This window comes from Pongo pygmaeus, chromosome 9 (assembly GCF_028885625.2).
Source record: "Pongo pygmaeus isolate AG05252 chromosome 9, NHGRI_mPonPyg2-v2.0_pri, whole genome shotgun sequence".
In the NCBI taxonomy this organism is placed as follows: domain Eukaryota; kingdom Metazoa; phylum Chordata; class Mammalia; order Primates; family Hominidae; genus Pongo; species Pongo pygmaeus.
Window position 1 is genome coordinate 14,332,673 of NC_072382.2, and position 19,034 is coordinate 14,351,706.

Genomic DNA, 19,034 nt, shown 5'->3' on the forward strand with positions numbered 1-19,034 from the left:
GGCTTCCAGCCTCCAGAATCATAGACTACAGGTTTCTGTTTTCTTTTTTTTTTTTTTCTTGAGACGGAGTCTCACTGTTGCCCAGGCTGGAGTGCAGTGGCACGATCTAAGCTCACTGCAACCTCTGCCTCCTGGGCTCAAGCAATTCTCCTGCCTCAGTCTCCTGAGTAGCTGGGATTACAGGCAACTGCCACCATGCCTGGCTAATTTGTATTTTTAGTAGAGGTGGGGTTTCATCATGTTGGCCAGGCTGGTCTGGAACTCCTGACCTCAAGTGATCCACCTGCCTCGGCCTCCCAAAGTGCTGGGATTACAGGCATGAGTCACCAGGCCTGGCCATGTTTCTGCTGTTTTAAGCTACCTGGTGTGTGGTAATTGGTTACAGCAGCCCTAGGATTCTAGTTTCCTAGGTTCAAAACAGATGGCTCTGGTGGGGATGGAGTCCCCTTTCTGGAGGTTGAACCAGGAGGTCCGGCAAGTTTAATGCCATTTGGGTCTGCATCCAACCTATCCGATTAGGGGTGACTTGCTGAGGTCCAGGCTGTATTAAAGGCATGGAGGAGCTGTGGTAAAGGAGAGGAGACTAGAAACAGATTCAAGTTAGATACAGGAGGCTCCTATAGAACAGGAGGATGCTCAGGAGCTCAGACCCGCCAGTGAGTAGGATTGCGGACAAAGGTCCACTCCCCACTCGTCCACCATCCTGTGGAAAGGCCCCACAAGCATCCACTTTCATTTAAGGTCTTCCAGGATAAGCTGTGCCCAGAGGCAGAAGCAATGTCTGTGAAACTAACCCGGGGAACTGTGCAGTTTGCTGAGATGACCAGGGTGGTTGCTCCTGAAACGAAGAACTGCACAGAGAGGCAGGGAGATTGATGGTCTCAGAGAGCCCAGAGGCACTTGCCTCCTGGAAACCCTCATGCAGGGAAGGTTTGCCATGAGCATTTATGGCTTGGCACAGTGGGCCATGTACCAAGTGTCACGCGCGTCCGTGTGAAGAGAGTCCACCAAACAGTCTTTGTGTGAGCAACAAGGCTGTTTATTTCACCCGGGTGCAGGCGGGCTGAGTCCGAAAAAGGAGTCAGCAAAGGGTGGTGGGATTATCATTAGTTCTTACAGGTTTGGGATAGGCGTACAAAGTACTGTCTTAAGAGTGGAGTGGGGGAGGAGAATATTACAAAGTACCTTCTTAAGCGCAGGGGAGAATATATTGTATCAGTTAGGGTAGGGCAGGAACAAATCACAATGGTGGAATGTCATCAGTTAAAGCTATTTTCACTTCTTTTGTGGATCTTCAGTTGCTTCAGGCCATCTGGATGTATAGCTGCAGGTCACAGGGGAAATGATGGCTTAGCTTGGGCTCAGAGGCCTGACACCAGGGAGTAATGGGGCTTACGGGAACAGAGAAAGGCATCTAGCCCTCCCCACTGGGCTCTGCATAAGTTGGTGAGACAGGATTTTAGAAGGGAACCACTAAAGAGTCCTAGGTACCTGCCAGGCGTGGTGGCTCATGCCTGTAATCCCAGCACGTTGGGAGGCCAAGGCAGGCTGATCACCTGAGGTCAGGAGTTTAAGACCAGCCAGGCCAATGTGGTGAAACCCTGTCTCTACTAAAAATACAAAAATTAGCCGGGAATGCCTGAAAGATTCCTAGGTATCTGGTCCGGTACTTTTCAAACTTGACAGAGGACATGAGCAGCCTAGGGATCTTCTTAAGCTGCAGACTGACTCAGCCCATGTACGGTGGGGCTCAAATTCTGCATTTATTTATTTATTTATTTATTTATTTATTTATTTTTAATTAATTAATTTTTTTTTTGAGATGGAGTCTTGCTCTTGCTCTTTCACCAGGCTGGAGTGCAGTGGTGCAATCTCATCTCACTGCAACCTCTGCCTCCTAGGTTCAAGCGATTCTCCTGCTTCAGCCTCCCGAGTAGCTGGGACTACAGGCGTGCGTCACCATGCCCAGCTAATTTTTATATTTTCAGTAGAGATGGGGTTTCACCAGTGTTGGCCAGGATGGTCTTGATCTCTTGACCTTGTGATCCCGCCCACCTCAGCCTCCCAAAGTGCTGGGATTACAGGTGTGAGCCACCGTGCCCGGCCTGCATTTTTTTTTTTAAGAGACAGGGTCTTGCTCTCTGGCCCAGGCTGGAATGCAGTGGCACCATCATAGCTCACTGTAGCCTCCAACTCCTGCCTCAGCCTCCTGAGTAGCTGGGACTACAGGTATGCACCACCATACCCAGCTAGTTTTCCTTTTTAATTTTTTTTTCCTTTTTTATATCTTGTTGCATATCAACATTTTTTACTTTTAGTAGAGACAAGGTCGTGCTATGTTGCTCAGGTGGTCTCAAACTCCTGACCTCAAGAGATCCTCCCCCCAGCCTCCCAAAGCTCTGGGATTGCAGGCATGAGCCACTGGACCTGGCCTGAGACTCTGCATTTCTATTAAGCTCCCAGGTGATACCAAAGATGCTGGTCTCTGGCCCATGCTTGGAGGTGGGAGGGACTAGTCTCTTATTTTGAAGATGGAGAAACTAAGGCTGAGAGAAGGAGGCAACCTGCCTAAGTCACAGGGCTGCTAAGTGATAGATCTGGATCTAGAAATCAAGTCCGGGGGGCTTTTGTTTCATTGTAGTGGCTGAGCGCCTTGACTTGAGTGTTACCCTCAGGGGAAGCCCACAGGGACACAACCTTTCTCCTTCCTGGGCTGCATATATTGGGGCAGAGGCCCTTTGCCACGACTCCCCCCACCACATGCTGTGAACCAGCTTCAGCTCTTTAGCTGGCCGCCTCAACAGCCCAGTGCCTCCCCTGGGCCATCCAATCCCGTGTGGGGTGGGCCTGGAGCTTCCCCTCGAGCTCAGAACAGTTCCACACCCTGCAGCTTCACTCCCACTTTACAGACTCAAACTCCCTTCCAAGGGTGCAGGGAGGATCTGCAGTCCCGGTCTTTGCAGCCCACCCCGTCTCTGGACCACCACCAAGTGGGATCTCCAGGGTCCTCAGGGGCACTCCTCCTGCCAGCGGGTACAAGTAAGTGGCGGGGAACTCGGTGGAGCTCGAGGAGTCAGCCAAGATGCGGTCCCGCCCCCCCTCAACCGCTGATAATGATCTGCAGGGCCCGGGGGTGGAGGTGGGAGGGGGCAGAGCTAAAGCCTTGGACCTTCCGGGGCGGGGCTGTGTCTCCCAGGGACTTGAGTGGCTGGGCAGATTTCTGTGCGCATGTCTGTGCCGAAACGGATCTTAGACAAACTCCCCATCCACCTCCTTCCTTGGCAGCCAAGAAAACAGAGGCCTGGAGAGAATAAGAACCTTGGCAACTTCCCCAGCCAGTGAGGCGCAGAACCAGGCCTCCTCGTCCCAGGGGCGCCGCAGGATTGCAGAACCCTGGAAAGCTTGGGTGAGGGCCATCTCAGGCATCAAGCCCAACACATTGGTTACCTCTAAGGTGCTGGCCCTGAGTGCACTGAGCTTGCTCTGTGCACCAAGTCATTTAGCTCTCACCACAGCCGTGCGTGGAACGGCACCTTGCTCATCGCATTCCAGGGACGAAGCTGGGGTCTCAGAGTGGGATCGGAGCCTGCCTCTGCCCACGTTCCCTACGCCTCCATACCGCACATGCAAGCCTGTCCTTCCAGGACACAGGGTTGACTCAGCCTAGGTTGAAGCCCAGAAGTTTGCGGTCGTTTGTCTCAAATAGGCTTCTCTGATCCTGAGAGCAGCACTTTGACCTCGCCCTCAACACTCCACCTCTCTGACTGTCACCCAAGAGGAGTAGCTTCTCCCAGCAGGCTCCGCTCCTCCCATCGTTTCGTGCTCAATGGCAAGGTAAAAGAGACCTCATTTTCGAAACTGGGACCCAGAGCCACACATGCAGAGAACGGAGGATCTAGGATTCCAGTACCTGGCTCGGCCCATGCTCTCTGCTCAGCTGCCCACATTGACATCAGCGAGAGACAGGCACAGACTTCTGCCCACACGTGCTGTCCCACCACTGACCAAGACCCGCTCAGCTACAATGAGAGGAGCCTTAGTGCAGGGGTGGGGCATCAGAAGAGGAAAGCTCCCAGTTCACCCCAGAGTGGCCTTAGAGGGATGGTACCCAGCTCCTGGGGCCTGGCAAGGGGGACATAGGTTTGCTCTCATATCCTGGATTCAAGCAGTGCTTTCCAGGGCAGTGGCAGCCCCAGCCCTTTGCTGCTAATTTTCAGAGCTGGAGGCCAGGAAGGAAAACCCCAGCAGATCTGTCTTGCCTCCCTGCTGTTCCACCATCCCTCCACTGCTAGGTACCCTTGGCCCCATAAATTCTACTGACTGCATCACTGTTGGGATTGGCAGTGGCTGTTTGGGATCTGCCCTGGGAAAGGGGCAGGTCTGTGGAGACTGGGTGGTCCACTTACTCCCAAGATGGTTGGCTGTCCCCGGAAAAAGAGCTTCTCTCTGCTGGGGTGGGCATTGCCCAGGGTCTCAGCCTGCCAGGATGGCTCCTCTGGGCTCTGCCATGGCACCCTGGGGTTTTCAGAAGGAGGGAGCCTCACTGATTGCTGCTGCCCTGTCAGAGAAGGCAGGTGGGCTGTGGGCTGGGCTGCCTCATGTCTCCTGGAGGGAGCTGGAGCCTGGGTCTTGCTTTTGACATTTCAGACACCTGCAGCACACACAACCGGGGTCCCAGGATGAGGAAGAACATTCGCAGGCAGATCCCCATTTCCTGGGTCTGTTTTCCCATCTGAAAAGTGAAGCTACGTCACCAGGAGTGATTGGTAAAACATGAATTGTGTGTAATTCTTAGCAGCTAAAAGCAAAGGTCAGGATGTCCACAGAGAGCAACATGCTGGCTCTTAGACACAGGGCTGAGAGGGGGAAAAAAACCAAAATGAGACAAAACAATACCATATACGCAAGTTAAATATGTGTACACTAATATCCTGTAACACAACATGCATTAAAAGGCGCTGACGTTGTTACCTGCGGCTGGAAGGCTGTGGGGAATGGAGGTAAAAGGGAATTAATGAGACAGAGGTAAGGGAAGAAGTTGGGACCTGGCGACAACCACTACAACCTCATGCTTCCCAGCATGCTTTTTTAATTTGGTAAGCCCAATCTCCATTTCACTCTTATGCAAACTGAGGACCAGAGAGGTTAAGTAACTTGCTTGGATCACACAGTTAATAAATAGTGGAGCTGGGATCTGAATCCAAGACAGCTGGTTAGAAAACCTGGGTTTTTCCTGCTTTATGATACATCCCCGCCTTGTCTCCCAGGCCATTCCCTTCCAGTCCGCCAGGCTAGTTAATAACACCACCAACTCCACAGCCTACACCTGTCTGTATGGCTTGTTACCACTTACCTACAGTCTTCACGCATGGTCCTGTGCTTAATTACTAAGCCTCTTGTGTGACGAGGCCCGGGAGCAACCCTCCAGTTGGCTCAGGTCAGACAGGCTGTAAATAGTTGGGCCTATATTGGAACCCATGGCTTCTGACTCCTGCCTAGTGTTCATCCCACTGCCTCCCTAAGCAAAAGTGAGAGTCATTAAAAGAAAAATAAAAAGCAACACAAAAAAAACCAAAAACATGCCTCCAATTCCAAGTGAACCCAGGAACAGGGAGCTGGGAGGACCCTGGGATCCTAAGGCCTGAAGCTCTTGGCCTTCACCTGGTCATGGGGCTCTCTGTCCAGCAACCTGGACACATCTTCACCTCTCCTGATGTCACTCCTTCTCTGCCTCAACTTGTGCCTCTCACTGCCCTCCAAACATGCTTCACTGAGGCCACTGCTGAGCCTTTGCACAAGGTGTGTCTGTGTCCTGCAATCCATTCCTTTTCCTTCTTTCTCTACCTGGTGTTTCCCGATCTTGCTTGATCATAAGAATCATCTGAGCACTTGCTGAAAATACAGTTACTTGGGCCTCACGTTTGGCCTTCTGAATCAGACTCTCTAGGGGAGGGGCCTGGGAATCTCCACCTTTAAAACACCCCAGGTGACCCTTTCGATCAGGCCAGTTTGCAGGACACTGGCCCATCCAAACCCTCCCATCGTTCAGGCTCTGCTGGGTTTCAGTGGTGCCTGTGAGGTCTCCTGGCTGCATAGCCCTCTGTGCTGATGATGCAACCCCAAACCCAAGCAGGTTTGTTAACCTCCCTGAGCTTTCATTTGCCCATCTCAAAAAAGGGGCAGGGGAATCCCTATTCCATGGGATCTTGTGAGATTAAATGGGATACTACATGCAAAGTGCCCGTGCAGTTCCCAGCACGCGGTGGTGGCTGCATCCATGTTAGCTTTTTCTTTCCTGCCAGACACAAATCAGCTGCAGGAATAATGGACTAGGGCCCTCTTGCGGCTTGAAACTGTGCTCACCCTTTGGGTCTTATAGACCTGTCTCAAATGGCTTGAGATGTGTCCTCAAGATGAGGCCGTCTGAGATGCCCACCTGTCCTCTGTGGAAATATAGGTACACCTCTCTGAAAAGCCTCTGTGTTTCTTTTATAAGTGGGTATCTGCCAATCCTGACATCTGTCCAGGGCCATGTCTGAACCTCGGCAGGGGATTGGTGGGGCTGGCATGCTGGGAAGGCACCCCGAGCCTCAGGCTCATGGCTTCATGGAGCCCTACTCCTCCTGGCAGGTCAGCCCTGTTGCCGCTTTCTCACTACTCCCTTAACTCTTTCTGGATATTTTTGGAGGAATTATTTTTCTAGACTTCTCTGTCACCTGTTTGGGCCATGACAGTGGGGTAGAGCAACCATCAGGGAAAGCTGGTGGGTGGTGCTATTGTGGGGATAGAGACCCCTACAGGTGTTAGAGTCGGCAGAAGGAACTGGGAACATTCCTGACCATTCGGCAGGAGTTGGCAGGAAGCCGCCAGTAGATGGAGGACTGTCTGGAGAGGGAGGAGACCCAGCTGCTTCTATTAACGGCACAGGCATACTGTGTGACCTTGGCAAGTCCTTCCCTATCTTGGGCCCCCACTTCCTCATCTGTGAAATGGAAGCATTAGACCCTATCACGATCCCCAAAGTCATTTCTGATTCTGACATTCTTAGTCTCATGGTTGGGATCAACTATACATTTCTAATATAATTTTTAAAAATTTAAACAGAAAAATAGCACCCATTGTCCAAACATGTTTGACTTCTATGTCTAATACTTCTGAGGTCCTGCCTAGGCTCTGCCAATATTACCATATAATCCACATTTTCGGCAAGGCTCGGGGGTCTCACTTGAGTTACCCACGGATTGTGCTGCACGACAGCTGCACTTGGATTCCAGTAAGTGTGCTTCCTTATGACAAGCTCTTTGACTTTCTGATCCTCAGCTTCCTCATCTGTGTAAAGGGGGTGGTATTGTCATGGCCAGTCCACTGTAGGTGCTGGATAAATTCCCGCTGTTTCCTTTCTGCGCAACCAAGTTGGGGAGCAGGAGCCTGAGCCCAGCCCCAACCATGTGGCTGCTCTTTCCTTAAAGATCCTCTCCAGACACAAGCCGAGAGGAGGGCAAAGTTAGCAGATTTTTTTTTTTTTTTTAAGAGATGAGTCTTGTTGTGTTGCCCAGGCTGGACTTGAACTCCTAGGCTCAAGGAAGGAATCCTCCCGCCACAGCCTTCTGGGTAACTGGGACTACAGGCATGCACCACCACACCCATATAGATGTTTTATTCCAACACACAGTAAGTGCCAGTATTACAAAGTTAGAAAAACCCCCACTAGTCTCCCAGTCTAGCAGAATTAACACAAATAACAGAAACTGACCCCATTCAGCTTCAAAAGGAAAAGATTGGCTAACCAAGGACATAGTCTAAGGAAATTAGTCCCCAAAGATGATCATTCAGTGAGGTGGAGGATCCAGAAGGGTGTCAGGACACAGCTGAGCACTGCCAGGAGAAACTGCCATATGAGTGCCACACATCCACTGTGAGGACATGGACCAGTGTTTGGGGGGACCTAAAGGTTCTTCATTGACCAAGCTTCATAAAGATAATGAGTTTTTGGGATCTCCCACCTGTGCCATCCTAGGAATAAATGCAGGGAGATAAGCCCCAGTCTTTGACCTCCAAGAGAAACAATAACAGGTCTGAGGTTCAAGTCCTGGCTCTGCCACTAACATTCTGTGTGGTATCAGGCTAGTTGCTCCCTTCCCCAGGTCTCAGTTTCTCCATCTGTAAAATGAGAGTGATGAGCTAGAATGATTGGTAGATTGCATCCACCTGTTAGGAGTTATGCTTGTATGATGCTGTGACTGTTCTGGTCTTCTAAGGGAAGGAGTTGTAAAGTTATTTTATTGATTTGAGACTACTCATGTTTTCAAATAAAAACATCTAAGACTATAAATGTCCCTCAAAGAACTGCTTTAGCTGCATCCCACAGATTTGTATATCTTATATTTTCATTTTCTTTCAGCTTATTCATTTTGTGGATGTGGGAACTTATAGCCAGACAGGAGAAGTTTCCCTTCCCATTGTACCTCCCCAACATCTCCCCCTCCATCCCCAAGGCCACACACAGTGGGCAAATGGCAGGGCAAAACACTTGACTGGCTGGCCATCTCCCTTCTACTCTTTTTTTTGGACAATATTTGATGAGAATTCCACTTTTAAAATATAGATTTTGACTATTTGAACAAACTATTGAAATCGAGCATACTCAAAGGTACATTGTGTTCCAGATTTGACTACTGGAATCCATTAATGTGTTTACTTGGGCTGTTTGTTCATCCCATATCTGCTGTCTTTGACTTAAAATTTCTCCTGCCAACTATGTTTTATGGAATAGCACTGCAAGATTGTCAGAGAAGCTGGTAAAAACTATTATCATTTGCGACTACTTGTCTTTTTGATTTAGGCCTTTCTTGACACTATGCAATCAGATCAAATTCAGAAGATGATGAGTGGATGCAGCTACTACACTCCTTGGTTTCAAATTTTGTGCTAGTTGAAACTGCCTCATTGCTCTCATTGATTTTCTTTGTAACAGATAAATGCTATTAAATTGAATTGCAAAATATATAATAAAATACCACCATTACTTGCATTATCTACCATAAGATTTTGCTTTTAAAAAGTTCTGCTGCTACAAAAGTTAGCTGGGCGAGGTGGTGGGTGCCTGTAATCCCAGCTACTCGGGAGGCTGAGGCAGGAGAATTGCTTGAACCTGGGAGGCAGAGGTTGCAGTGAGCCGAGATCACGCCACTGCACTCCAGCCTGGGTGACGGAGCAAGACTCCATTTCAGAAAAAAAAAAAAAAAAAAAAAGTTTTGCCGCTAAATATTAAAGACTCTTGCCTACTTTTTCTGCCTTTCCAGGTGCTAACACGGCTGCAGTGCTTCTTGATCACTGTGTACCCACAGATGCTTGGGGCGGCATGCATGCAGACTGAGGGATAGTTCTAGTTCTTCCTTTTAGTCACCTTCTAATTCTCAGGCTGGTCATTTCCATCAGCTTCAGCTTCCCTGGCTGCATAAAGAGGAAGTAAACTACAGTAACTTCAGCTGCTGCCCGAAGTACCTGCTGGTTGGGACAATCTAGGACTCTTTGAGTTGGAGCTCAGGGGATTAATGCACAGGGTGGTGTTAATCCTGTGAAGGTAGCTGATGATAGGAGACAGCTGGGTGGAGCAGGAATGGAGAGGCTGGTCTTCACAGAGGCAGAGGGAAGAATCTGCAGGTGATTTGGGCAGCTAGTGTACTGCCATCTAGGTCACTGTTATGGTTTGGTATGGTTGGGTCACCGTTATGAGATATGGGTGTCCCCACCCAAATCTCATCTTGAATTGTAGTTCCCATAATCCCCACGTGTCATGGGAGGGAGCAGTTGGAGATAACTGAATCATGGGGTGGGGGAGGTTTCCCTCTTCCTGTTCTCGTGATAGTGAGTTCTCATGAGATCTGATGATTTTATAAGGGCTTTTCCCCCTTTTGTAATGGACTTCACTCTTGCCTGCCACCATGTAAGACGTGCCTTTGCTCCTCCTTTGCCTTCCATCACAATTGAGGCCTCGCCAACCATGTGGAACTGAGAGTCTTTTTCTTTATATTAAAACTCTTTTTCTTTATAAATTACCCAGTCTCTCGTATGTCTTTATTAACAGCATGAGAACAGACTATTACAGTCACCATGTTAGGGTCTGTGCTGCACATTCTCCAGGTGTCCCTCCAGGATCACTCTCCCTACTTCTCCATCCTCCCTATGCCCAGGACTGGAGGTGGATGATGCATACAAATTGCATCATCCTCCCCTCCCCTTTTTTTTCAGCCAGGGTCTCATGTTGCCCAGCTGGAGTGCAGTGACTATTCACAGGTGCGATCATAGTGCACTACAGCCTCCACCTCCTGGGCTCAAGCAGTCCTCTCACCTCAGCCTCCCGAATAGCTGGCACTATAGGTGTGCTCCACCACATCCTGCCCCTACCTTCTTAATTTCTATAAATTCTATGCACCCCCTAGCTAAGGGCACCCCCCTGGCCCATGCTATAGTAAAAATAGAGACGGGTAAATCTCTACCCCACGTCTTGGTGCATGTTCAGATGGGGATGTCCAGTGACCAGAGAGGCCAGTGAGATGGCTGGAGTGTTCCAAGAGAACTGGTATGGAGGAAGCCAGGAAGGAGAGAGTTTCAAGGAGAATTAAGATGTTAATTTGGAAATTCAGTTACGTTGTCAACAATACTTTGCCATTCTTTAGGGATTCTAATTCATACCCAGACCATGACAGAGATTTGGTGAGAGCTGTGGCCATTGCCAGTTCCACCCAATGTGTTGTTTCTCCAAGATTATGTGCAAAGGCGTGGTGGAGAAAATCTGAATTCAGTTTAACTGGCCAAGCCCTTAATTTGTGTTTTATTATAAAAGATAATAAAAGATGTCACTGTGCTGAAGGAGCTTGTGGTTCAGTAGGGAAGATATGCATAGACCAAAGGGCAATTGTCTGTGGTCCTTGGAATTTGAACTTTCTGCTTCTTGGGTCTTGCCCATTTATTTTTTTACTTTTTGGAACTAAGAGACAAGCCCTTTCTAGTTGATGGCCACTCACTGTTGTCTTGCACTCACTTTATAACTCACTTATGCTACTTACCTGAGCCCTGAAGGGCTGTGAGTGTGAGAGCCTTAAAACTAGACGGCAAAAACCTGGGTGTGGTGGCGCGTGCCTGTGATCCCAGCTACTCGGGAGGCTGAGGCAGGACAATTGCTTGACCTAGGAGGCAGAGGTTGCAGTGAGCTGAGATTGCACCACTGCACTCCAGCCTGGGGGACAGAGCGAGACTCCATCTCAAAACAAACAAACAAACAAACAACAAAAACCTGGACAGCACACATGAGAGCCAGGCCACAACAAGGCACCGCACACACAACAAGGTGTGTATTGGGGATAAGAAGGAAGGAAGAGGAGGGGGATGGGGTGGGATGGGGGGCTGCAAGATTTCCAAGCAGAAGAACCAGACAGAGATGAGTGGAGACCCAGGACATCTGGAGGTGGCGGTGCGGGGTGGATGCCAGGTTTTGGGTGTGGCTGGAGCAAGAGATTTCTGAAAAGGAGAGGAGGCTGGCGGGGTTCTCTACTGGCTGCAGAGGCCACTACTGAAGGGACACGTGGATAATACACATGCTCTTCCAGGCTTTTCTCTTTGCCCCACCCAGAAAGCAGCCATGCCTCTGGGGCAGGTGGGTTGGCTGCGTACGGCTCCCTAGACTCACAGGTGAGTCAGACTCAGAGATAAATGAGGCTGCCGAGGAGCCCTGGCTCCCTTCTTCCTTCCCTTTCTCTCTTCAGAGCCCCCGAAGCCACATTCTCCCGCAGATGGGGAGTAGGGGATCTGTTGTTCTCTGGGAGCTCCTCTTGGAGGAGTCTTGCAGGATTTTGGGTGGCAATGAGGGCCTGGGGAAGAAAGTGAGTGGAGGTGGCTAGGTGGATGTCCAAGGAAGCCATGTCCTGGGAAGGCCTGGTGGGTGGTGGGGGCAGGCAGGCAGAGGCTGTGGCTCATGGAGGGGCAGAGTGTGTGGGGCTGGGAGTGGGAGGACGGTGTTGCCCTGCCGCACCCACAGGCCAGAGACCTCGCACAGTCCCCTTGAGCTCAGGCCTTCGTTTCCTCCTCTAGCACAAGAGTAACAGGCCACAATCAGCTCACAGACAGGGCCTGCCCCCTTCGCAATGGGAGTTTCCCCGAGCATTGCCCTGGAGTCAGGAGCAGGTGCCAGGGAGTCTCTGCGGCAAAGAAACATCCGCCTTTCCTGCTCGTTGGAGGGGCAGAGGCCAGGAGAGAAATCAGCTGTGCTTTTTTTCAACCTTTGTGCTCCAGCCTGTAGGCTCGCTGCCTCCCCTTCCTGGAGAGAACAGAGAAATCTGTCAAGGTCTGAGGTCTAGGTTTTTCTCGTCTGAGTGAGGAGACAACTGGGTAGGTAATGTCATCTTTGAGTCTCGAGGGCTGCCCTACTTATGTTTCCAAGGCAGGTATTCTGGGGAAGATTTGGCCCATCAAAGAAATAAAATGGAGTTGTCTGAAGGGGGCTGAGGGAGAAGAGAAGACAGATGGGAGCTTGGCTAGGAAATACAGACTGGCCCTTTCTTGGGGAGGTGGGAGGCCTGGAAACCTGGGGGTTGGTGGGTGCGGGTTCACAAATGGTGGCGTGCAGGGATGGATCACTCTGCACCCGGACTCCAGGGCCGAGGGGAGGGGCTCACTGGCAGGCCCAGCCCAGCCCACCCCGAGGGTGTGAGGGGCATACCCAGGGTGGTCAGCAGCATTGTGTAGCCAAAGGGGCAACAGAGCCCACCATGGATGTGGTCCTGCCCCCTCCCCACTATTATAAGGACAAAGCCCTGGAGTTTCCATAGGACCCAACGGAGCCAGGCAGAATGCAACAATGACTGAGAAAAGCAGGCGGGTGGGGTTCACAGCCAGGTTTCACTCAGTTAAGAAAGGTAGAGACATGGAAGGTTTTATTTGTCTGTGGTGCCCTTTTAGTTCCATGGTGGAGTGTCACGTGCCTCAGCCCATGGTTTCCGTGTGAAATCATCCTCAGAAGGCAGGGAAGTTACTTTATTTGACAGGTGCTTGACAACATTGCTCTGAATAAAGAGGGTGATGATGCAGCGGGACACACACACCTCCCACACATACACAAGCACACACCCACGCACACGCCATTCATGTGTACAGGCAGAGACTCGCACATGCTCTTGGGCTGTCTTCTCTCATCCTGGAATCATCCTCACCCCCACGGCTTCTCTTGCTTCCCGTGGCCACACCTCCCTCTGTCACTAGTTTTTTCTCAGCCCTCTCTTCCCTCCGTCCCTCACCTTCCTGCATCCTTTTGTAGCCAGGCTGCCTCCTCACCTCATGTGGACTGGCCCGGCTTTGATGGCCAGGGAGGCTTCGTGCAGACAGGTCCTTTGTGTGGCCCTGTGTGAGCCCTCTCACCTGGGCAAGTGCTTTACAGCCCTGACCCAGCTCTACCACTCACCTGCTATGCCACCTTAGGCAAGGCACCTGACCTCTCTGAGGGCGAGAACTGCTGGCCAGAGCAGGGCAGGGGATTCACTGTGGGAAAGGTAAAGGGCAGGATTAAATAGGCAAGAGGTTCCTCAAATACTGGAGCCTGGAGTGTGGTTTGCACAATGGTTTGCATGGGAGCTGATGAACCAGTGGGGCATTGTTGACTCCCATCCAGGTAGGAAATTATCCAGACTTTCTATACTGTGGTCCTAGACAGATCTTCCCAGGACACAAACCAATGGCTCCCTATGGCCTACAGCACAATCTGGAATCTGGGGCCTCATCCTAGCACAGGGTTCGCCAGCCTCAGCAGTACTGGCATTTGGTGCTGGGTGCTTCTCTGCTGTAGGGCTGCCCTTAGCATATAGGATGTCTAGCAGTGAACTCGCCCTCTACCCTAGATGCCAGTAGCATCCCCATCCCCGTCATTACAACGAAAAATGTCTCCAGATGTTGCCAATTAGAACCACTGCTCTAGACTAAATAAATGGGAGCTGTTGGAGGTGGGGGTGGGTTGGGAGGGGGCTGGGGATTTTAAAGACTTCCCAGATGGTTCTGATCCACGTGGGACCTCTGAGCTGGTCCCACTGGTGTCGCATCCCTACCAGTCTCTGCCTTGCCCAGCAACCCAGTCACGTCAACTTCGAGCAGACCCCAGACAAGACGTGGAAACTCCTCAGAGGTTCAACCATCACGCTCTGTCCCCTTTACTTCCCACCCTGCCCAAGAGGTTGGGGTAGAAAAAAGTAAGGTTTAAATAGCTAGGGCATTCCCACCAGCTTCCTCTCCGTGAGCTGATGCCCAGAGTGAGTCTATGCGGGAGAGGGAATGTGGTGTTCCCGCAGTTGGTCTGTGTTGTGTTATTAAACTATTTGGGAAATTTAAGAGATCTTCAAGGACAACTTTGACCCTCCATAATTTTTCTTTTCTTTTTTTTTTTTTTTTGTTTTTAGGCGAAGTCTTTCTCTGTCGCCCAGGCTGGAGTGCAGTGGCACAATCTCAGCTCACTGCAACCTCTGCCTTCTGGGTTCAAGCAATTCTGCCTCAGCCTCCCAAGTAGCTGGGACCACAGGTGTGCACCACCATGACCAGTTAATTTTTGTATTTTTAGTAGAGACGGGGTTTCGCCAAGTTGGCCAGGCTGGTCTCGAACTCCTGACCTGAGGTGATCGCCCACCTTGGCCTCCCAAAGTGCTGGGATTACAGGTGTGAGCCACTGCGCCCAGCCATCCCCTACATGATTTTTATCTTATCCACCGGCTTGGGATACTAACCTCTGTGTAATGGGAATTTCCTGTGTTTGGAGGCCACACTTGCTCCCAGCTTCTCTCATCTCCTGCCTTTGTCCATGCTTGCCCTGTGCCTGGAATATCATTCTTCCCCCTGGGACTCAGCTCAGGCATCTAATCCTCCTACAGCACTTCCCTGGCTGCCCCAGCCCAGGCTGAATGTGGCTTGCTCCTCTGTGTTCCTGTGACACCTGGCCCCGGGCCTCCTAATTTCACTGTGTGATGATTTTTTCACTCCCTGGAGCCACCTCGCAGAAGGGCCTTTTCACTTCTGCTTCAGAGACAGAAGAGCCTGGACTTTGTTTTTGATCACACGAAGGCTTGAGTCCTGTTTCTGCCACCATGAAGCTGCATTAAGCAGCCTCTCTAGTCCTCCATATCTTTATCTGTAAAATAGAGACAACCATAGCCCTTTTCTGAGAAGATCCTTGAGGATGACCGGGCCTGGTGGTTCATGCCTATAATCCCAGCACTTTGGAAGGCTGAGGCGGGTGGATCACTCGAGGTCAGGAGTTCGAGACCAGTCTGACCAACACGGTGAAATCCCATCTCTACTAAAAATACAAAAATTAGCTGCGAGTGGTGGTGCATGCCTGTAATCCCAGATACCCGGAAGGCTGAGGCAGGAGAATCACTTGAACCCAGGAAGAGGAGTTTGTAGTAAGCTGAGGTCATGCCACTGCACTCCAGCCTGGGCAACAGAGCGAGGCTCTGTTTAAAAAAAAAGAGAGAAAGATCCCTGAGGATGAAGAGATGCTGATAAACTGCTCAGCCACTTCTGGCACAAATAAACTGACAAACGGAGGCAGCATTGCAGAGCGGCCACGAGTCACGAGTTCAGGTTCTGGCATCCAATGGAGTGTGATTCCTCGTTGTAGAACTTTCTTGCTATGTGACTTTCAGGAAATTACTTAACTCCTCTGGGCCTGAGTCTCCTAATCTATAAACTGCTTTTTGTGAGGACTTCTTGCAAAAGTACTTAGAATGGTGTCTGGCATGGAGTAAGCACTCAATAAAGGTTAGCTATTGGAGTGTAATAAAATTTAACGTGGGGATGTTCGGCTACTACCAGCCTCCAGCCTGCCAAAAATAATTCTGTGATTGCCAGTCCTGTCCACCTGCTCTACAACTTCTCTTGCCTCTGTGTGCCTGTGATGATCTTTTGATGTGTCAGTTTGGCTGGGCTACATCCCCAGCAATTCGACCAAGCATTAATCTAGGTGTTAATACCTGTGAAAGTAGGCCGGGCACGGTGGCTCACCCCAGTAACCCCAGCACTTTGGGAGGCTGAGGCAGGTGGATCACGAGGTCAGGAATTTGAGACCAGCCTGACCAATATCGTGAAACCCCGTCTCTACTAAAAATACAAAAAATTAACTGGACGTGGTGGCACGTGCCTGTAATCCCGGCTACTCAGGAGGCTGAGGCAGGAGAACCGCTTGAACCCTGGAGGCGGAGGTTGCAGTGAGCCAAGATCCTGCCATTGCACTCCAGCCTGGGTGACAGAGTGAGACTCTGTCAAAAAACAAAACAAAACAAAACAAAAAAAAACCTGTGAAAGTATTTTGTAGGTGTGATTGAATCCACAATGAGTTGACTGTAAGTAAGGGAGATTTTCCTAGATAATCTGGGTGGGCCTGATTCCGTTGAAAAGCTTAAAGAATAGAACTGAGGTTCCCCTGATGAAGTTATTCCCCCTGTGGACAGCAGCTCCAGCCCTGCCTTCCCGAGCGCCTGCTCTGCCAATTGTACACTTGCTCCTGCAGCTCCCTCTAATCGTATAAGCCAATTCCTTGCAATGAATCTTAGTCTGTATGTCTCACTGATTCTATTTCTATGGGGGAACCCTAACTGATAAGAGCGTCCAGCACCTGGCAGGGCCCTGACACACCGTGGGGACAATCTGCTTCTGAACGGATGCAAGGCAATTGGACTGTTTGGAAGGAAGTGAGGAGGTGGGGAGGAAGTGATCACAGCCATGAGGGGTGGTGAAGGGCAGGCTAAGGGTTTTGGCCTGGGAAGAGCTAAGTCTCTGTGCAGAAGAAATGGCAGGGCCAGGACAGCTCAGACACCTGCAGGCCTCTTCTCACACAGCCTCTCCTTCTGGCCATGCCCCGTATTCCAGATTAGGTCTCCATCACATTCTCTCATAACACCTCTCAACTTCCCTTTATGGTAGTTATACATTGGCAGGTGTGATCGTTGGATTAGTGCCTGTCTCTCCCACCAGAGTCTGAGCTCTGAGAGGCTGGGGTTTGCTCATGGTGGTTTGCCCCTGGATGTAGCATTGTAGGGACTCAGTCTTTACCTGTGGAATGAATGAAGAGTAAATGAGTGCAATGCCGTCCTGCCTCCATGACCTGCCTTAAGCTCATGGAGACGGAGAAGGAAGAGGGTGTGGCTTTGAAGTTTCTTTTAGGCTCCCAGGGTCGGGTTGGGGTTAGAGTTTGCAGAATTATCTCATAGTCTAGGGGAGATGATAAATTTGGGAGCCAGGAAGTCAGGGTGCTGGATGCAGATAGGAGTTGGCCTTGTTCCTGCTCTCAGGCTCCTAGGAAAGCAGGTGGGGCAGGCTGGGGAAGGATGTCATGGGCAGTGTGGTGATAGCTCAAGACCGGGGTTCTAGCCTCATGTCCATCAAAGGTCTGCTGGATAACTTCACTAAGCTCCATCTGGGCCAAGATTCTCCATCTGTCCCATGATGGGTTTGGTGAGATGATGCGCAAAGATTCTTCCAACACCAGAGTTCAATGAGATTAGGAAGCAGAATTCTAGGTTCAAGGGCCACAGTAAACTTTTAATCTCAACTGCAGAGTGCAAACCCTTACACTTCCCTTCTGCAAACAGAGTGGAGTGAAGAGATCTACTTTCCTTGTTTTCCAGACTTCAGTCCTTCAAGCTCTAACTTCATGAGTTTATTTATTTATTTATTTATTTTTATTGAGACAGAGTTTTGCTCTTGTTGCCCAGGCTGGAGTACAATGGTGAGATCTCGCCTCACTGCAACCTCTGCCTCCTGTGTTCAAGTGATTCCCCTGCCTCAGCCACCCGAGTAGCTGGGATTACAGGCATGCGCCACCACACCCGGCTAATTATTTTGTATTTTTAGTAGAGATGGGGTTTCACCATGTTGGCCAGGTTGGTCTCGAACTCCTGACCTCAGGTGATCCACGCACCTCTGCCTCCCAAAGTGCTGGGATTACATATGTGAGTTACCACACGCGGCCTAACTTCATGACTCTAAAACATTTGTGTTTTGTGTCATTATTTGTTTAATACATTTCCTTAAGTGGCCTATTTTTTAAATCAATGATTTTTAGTATGGGCAGACTTATGCAAGCATCATTACAATTAATATTAGAACATTTTTGTCACTCCTTCAGGAAACCCCATATCCACTATCACTGTTTTAACTTACATATGTACATTATAAAAGAGCACTTGATAGCACTACCATAAATAGAAATTCAGTATCACTTGCCATAAATGGAAGATACACATAAAAGTAAACCCAGTGGGCATTCTGGCTAATACGGTGAAACCCCGTCTCTACTAAAAATACAAAAAATTAGCCGGGCGCGGTGGCGGGCGCCTATGGTCCCAGCTACTAGGGAGGCTGAGGCAGGAGAATGGTGTGAACCCGGCAGGTGGAGCTTGCAGTGAGCTGAGATCGTGCCACTGCACTCCAGCCTGGGTGACAGAGCGAGACTCTGTCTCAAAACAACAACAACAGAAAAAAACAAAACAAAACAAAAAACAAAACAAAACAGCACAAAAAAACCCAAAAACCAAAAAAAAAAAAAAAACACCAAAAAACAAAAAACAAAAAAACCCCCAAAAAACCCAACGGGAACAAAACAGTGTTGTGGAATTCTGGCTCTATACGATTGCCTGCTGCATGCTGGGCTTGCTGTCTTAGTAAAAGGAAGGAAGAACAAGTGTTAGGTGTTAAAGATATAGCTGTCCCAGGCTGGGTGTGGTGGCTCACGCCAGTAATCCCAGCACTTTGGGAGGCCGAGGCGGGCGGATCATGAAGTCAGGAGATCGAGACCATCCTGGCTAACACGGTGAAACCCTGTCTCTACTAAAAATACAAAAAATCAGCCGGGCGTGGTGGCACGCGCCTGTAGTCCCAGCTACTCGGGAGGCTGAGGCAGGAGAATTGCGTGAACCCGGGAGGCGGAGCTTGCCGTGAGCCGAGATGGTGCCACTGCCCTCCAGCCTGGGCGACAGAGCGAGACTCAGTCTCAAAAAACA